This window comes from Melozone crissalis, unplaced genomic scaffold (genome assembly GCF_028551555.1).
Source record: "Melozone crissalis strain CALT ecotype California unplaced genomic scaffold, PUWL_Pcris_2 ptg000049l_1, whole genome shotgun sequence".
Lineage (NCBI taxonomy): Eukaryota > Metazoa > Chordata > Aves > Passeriformes > Passerellidae > Melozone > Melozone crissalis.
The window spans coordinates 348,357-353,953 of NW_026535827.1; positions in this window are offsets into that span (position 1 = coordinate 348,357).

The following is a 5,597-nucleotide window of genomic DNA, read 5'->3' on the forward strand; positions in this document are numbered from 1 at the left end:
TGTACTGGGCCCCTTGGCACAGTTGCCCTCCCTGCCCTTCCTGGGCTCCCGGAATGCTGCAGCTCCCTAGCCCCCTCTGGGGCTCCTGGGCGATACAGCATGCCCCTCCCCCCCCCCCCACCTAACACTTTCCAAGTTGATTTACTAACCTAGGAGAAAAGGTATGCATGTGTTTTATCACCAACAGATCTAAAGTGGTTACCTGCTCTTCTGGACAAACATCGATTGCCTCTGAGAAGAGGAGGCCCAGTGAGAGCAAAAAGACCCAATTGCCATCCATCCCTCATAGGCAAGGCAGGAGCAGGGGTAGGACTGCCAGGAACATGGCTGCGTCTGGAGACTTACAGAGGCAGCCTGCCAACAGAGGCCTTGTGTCCTGCTGCAGCCACCATCATGTTACTGAGTTCCTGCTGACCTTCTTCAGTGATTCCCTGTTCCATGCTTCCAGAAAGACATTCAATAATGTCAAAGATAGCATTTCTAGTTAATGGACTCCCTCCTGCCAAAACAGCATGACTCCTGAGCTTTAGCCATATGAACTTTGGAACAGTAGCCATTTACTTCCACTTCTTGGGAACACTGGACACTACCTTTTTTGTTTTCCTATGCTGTGGGTCTCTTTGTCATTGCCATGGCTGTATTTGATGTTTTTTTTCAATTGTGGTTTGTATTCCATATATCTTGTCCTGTGTCCAGCAGATGACCAGTAATAGTTTTAATCAGATAATGGCCTTTACAGGTACAGATTGTTTTGGCATTAGGGTACATGAACCCTTTGCACAAAAAACAAATAAAGGGGGAGATGTTATGGATAAGGAAAGCCTTTCAAAAGGAAGGCCTTGTAAAATCATGGCTCAGGCCTGCTACTTCGACTAAACAGAAAAGGACAATGGGAAAGTGACTCAGCAGAATTAGAGGTAGAAAAACAAGTTATATAACGATCGTGTGTTCACATTGTGGTGTATGGTGGTTGGTTTGATTATGTTTGTTATGATTTAAAACTGTGTCACTGATAAAGGATTGACTGCTTAAGAAGGTCTGGGTTTTTTTGCAATGAGTGGTAGAAAGATTATTTTAAAAGTGGTTAACTGACTGAAAATACCAAATTTATCTCTTTACCTTGTCAGTGGGAAAAAGAAAGAAAAGTTGGGGGGAGGAGAAGTGTTTGGAAGGTTTAGTCTGATTTCTTATTATTTTTTCTTTTGATTTTGTTAATGAAGTTTTCTTTATACACTTTAAATTTTGAGCCTCCTAATCCTTATCTTGTAGGAGAAAATGAATAAATAATTCTAGTGGGTGCACTGGTGTTTGGCCAGCACTAGACCTATTACATTAACTGGTGCATTGGCCAGGAAACTTGGATTGGCGAACCAAAACCACTACACTTGATTGATGTTTCGGCCTGGTAACACCAAAACTGCCATATTATCAAAGCTTGAAGTCACATGCTTTTGTCTTAGTTATAAGCAACTAGTCAGTTTTAAGGTAAATGGGTCATGTCATTTACTGGTATTTTTTAAAAAGTCTCAGGCAGAAGTCTCAATTAGTATGAAAGATAAAAAGCATATCTGATTACTCAGCACATTACCCAAGACTAGTCAGCCATCATTTCAACATAAATTCTTAAGCCATCCTCCTGAACATGCTACTTTTCTGCAGTGTTTGGGTTTGTATGCATATAACCAGCTTATAAACAGCCATTTTCACTAGAACTATTTCATTTCTTCCCACTTTAAAAAAGAAAGCCAAAACAAACACCGAACAAAAACCTCTTAACCCGATATTAAGCAACTCTTCTACGTCATTAGGGAAAAAATTCTGAGATTACTGGGCAATTGGTAAAGCATGCATGAAGGTCATCTGATTGGGCAAATATCTGATGTAATTCTTTCTGGAAAGTTATAATTGACATAGCTTCCTTATGTACTTCTATCATGAGGGATATGTTTCTGTTGCTCCTGTTTTCAATAAATGAAAGTGAATATATTGTAAACATGTACCATTTTAGTAGTTCTGAAAATTTTTAAGCCTGTAAAAGCAGTAATACCTTAGGAAGCATAGACAAAGGTATGCAAGTGTAACTAATCTAACCAGGTCAGAGTACTACTATTCATTCCAAAAAGATGGTGAACTGAAACACAAGTACAGACATTAAAGTTAAGTGTATGCCTTAAATTTGAGTGCATATACTGAGTACCTCTAACTCCCTTACTTTTAAATCCTATTGTCCTAGTTACAAGGATAGGAGGTGAAGTCCAAACTGTGTATTCTGCACTCCCTCTACATCATCTTTAGTGGACTGTCTCAGTCAGAAACCCACAGTCAGAAATGCAGGGGAGTCTTCTTGCTCTTCCTGGCTCCCAGAAGAGTCACTCTGGTAAAGTCCCTGCCGCCCAGGAAGCTGTGTTCTTTCACGTGAAAACCATCATTCACTTGTGTTAAAATTTTAGAAGTTCAATAGTAATAAAAATAGTAATAAAAATTAGGACAATAATAATTTGGACAACCAAAGTTAGAACAATAAAAGACAATAAAAAGGCAAAGAATTACAGATGTCCGGATGCTTTTGCACTCTGCCACAAAACTTTGCTAACAAAGGTTTAACCCTTAAAAGCAATAGCCAATTGCATATTCATATATTTCATACACGATTCAAACATTCCTGTTTAAACTATGAGCATTTCTGCTTAACTTCAACTTCCCCCCTCATCTTGTAAATCAATTGTTGAGGTTCCTTGAAGTCTGGGAGAAGTCTGGGTTTTCCCTAGAGGGAGGTAATAATTCTTCTCTTGAGATTTTGGAGTCTTATTGCTGTTATCTCTATGCGAAGAATTTCTTGATTATCTTATCCATTCCTTGAGCTAGTTACAAAAAGTATCTTACATCACATAGTTTCTATTTTAATATTAGGCTATAGCCTAAAAACTGTATTTACCACGCTACTGTTATAAATTATCAAATTGGCAGCCAAATTTATAAAAAAAAAAAAGACAAAAATTTATTAGATCGATAACAAAAGTAGAAATTTAGGAAAAAAAAAAAAGAAAACCACCACAGCCAAGACAGCGTCAGTCCCGGGTACAGGCGCTGGGTGACCTAGGGTTCCGGCTGACAGAGAGACAGCGTTTCCCCAGAGGTACACCCCTAGTGCTTCCAGTGGCCAGATTATATAAATTTTATTCTGCCTGGGGCAGGGATGATCACATATTTCTTTGTGTTCCTTCATGTGGGAACTCAGCACGTCATTCCTGATGTGCAGAGTCACCGAGACAACCCTTGGGGGGCTCAGAAGTCCTGGAATGTTGCCAGAAGTGTTTGGTGGTTAGACTTTGATCCTGCACAGGAAGCAACACCTGTATGAGGATGGGAGGATCACACGGGGATAAATGGTGAAGAGATAGATTAATTATAGAGTGAAAACACAGGTTTTAGAATCTCGGTACAGGGGGGTTCTAGGGGACAAGATGGAGGAATTAGGGCGTGTCCTGTCCTTCTTCTTCTTCTTCTTGTCATCCATGTTCGATGGTGATGGTGGCACTTTGAGATTGGTTCTTACTGAATGTGCACTTGTCAATAAGGGTGAAAGGTATTGGGGAGAATAGGTAAATATCTTACACGTAGTTTTTGGTATAAAGATAAGTGACCGCCCCGAGGGCAGTCAGTGTGCTCATGGCTGACTTGCTGTGTGGACCTCTGTCGGGCCGGGAGAAAATATTGTAGATAAGAATTAATAAACAACACTGAAGAACTGAAAAACCTGAAGACTCCTTTCGTCCTTTGGAGCGCGGGCTGCCCCAAGGCCATCCAGAGCCTTTCCAGGCCTTTAGAACAGCTGAGGAATGGGACACCTTCACATGCATAGTTGAATCCATACAGATGTAGAAACAGACAAAGGCAAACTCAGAGATGCCGATGAATGTCTGAGTGTCCAGGCAGAAGCTGCACACACGTCATATTTTATACACATATATCTACTTCTATAGCATGAATTATCTCTACCATATACTACCCTACTTTAAAAAATATGAATACAGCACTACTTAAAAGAGATTAATAAAGCATAACTTTCCAACATAACACATATAGTATTAATTTTAATGTTGGCAAAGAGCCAATCATATAATATGCATTATTCACATTTTGCAATCCCAAACTGTCAGCTCAGAGAGAGAGAAGCCACCCCAGTGCAGGTCTGGAGCTGCTCTGCAACAGTGCCAGCACCCCTCAGCGAACTTCTGAACCACTCCATAAGCTCCCCAACATCTTGCCTTTGTTCTGGGGGGCCACAGAGATGCCCAGGAACAACAGCCATCTTATTTTTGTTCCAGGGGGGCCATGTGACACCTTGCCTTTGTTGCTTACATAATTCCTTTTTTTGGTACGATTTTCTTTTTATTGTTGTCCCTATTACTAGTTTCTTTAGTAAATTGTGACTAACTCTTTTAAGCTCTAGTAGTCTTGTTTTTCTTCGGTTTTGGGTTTTTTTTCCCCCAACACTGTTGGAGGTGGGTCACAAGCAGTCTTAATCTTTCCACTACTGTAAAACCTTTACACCCATGTCAGGAAAATCCACAAATGTCAGAAGTTTATGTCCAAAAAGGAGACAGAAGAGTCCTTCAACTTTACTCATTTAAAGGAAGAGAGTCCACTGGGGCACAGGCCTGTGGGGTTTTCTCTCTCTCCATTTCGGTGGGGGGAAGCAGCCTCCCTTTTATCCTAACTGCCTGCCCCATGTTGCCCTCTTTCTCTCCCCATTGGCTGAGGTACCAGGAAGGTACAGCCTCCCCAAACCACCTACCACATATCCACCCTTGAACTTGTCATTTTATCCCAAAGTTCAGAAGTTCAGGCTTGTGCAGACCATTGTTTGTTTCAGGAGACAAGCTGTCTGGGCTCTGCAACTGAACCTGTTGCCCAAAGTCAGTAGAACCATTAAGACCCATTTCAAAGACATTAACACCCATACCTTCACCCATCAAATTATTTGTAAAGGCATTAGCTCACGTCTTTCCTCTTAATCCCTCCTCTTCTTTCTTCTCAATTTGTCTTTACAAACTCTAGTTATTTTTAACTTAACCCTTTTTAACAACTTGGAACATTTGAAACACTCCCTCCTGACTTTTTTATGTCTGGTCTCTGAACTAGGTGTGGCAAGTAAATACAGAATAAAGAATACAGTAAATGCAGAGAACAAGGTAGACAATGCTGGTCTACTTCTGTGGAGAGTTAGCTGCTGTCTCTCATCCTTTTCTTCCAGCTGAGAAATTAAAATTTCCAGAGCTTTAGAGACCTTGTCCCGAATGTGATTGGTCCACCTGTGTTCAGGTGTCCTGACTGCTCTCTGTGAAAAACAGAGTTCAGTCTTGAATTTTTTAAAGTTTAATAAAGGATAAAAGAAGAACAATATTTCCAGCACTAGGGTGCTTTTGGCGAATGGCCAAAGAGCACCAAAATAGCTTAAAATCATGTTATCTTTATATGGTTACATTTGTGGGGTAACATGCATATTCATTACCTTATACATTATTCAAACATTCCTGAGAGCTTTTGATGTTGCAGGGACTCCTTGTGTTTAGGTTTCCCATCCTGACTTATCT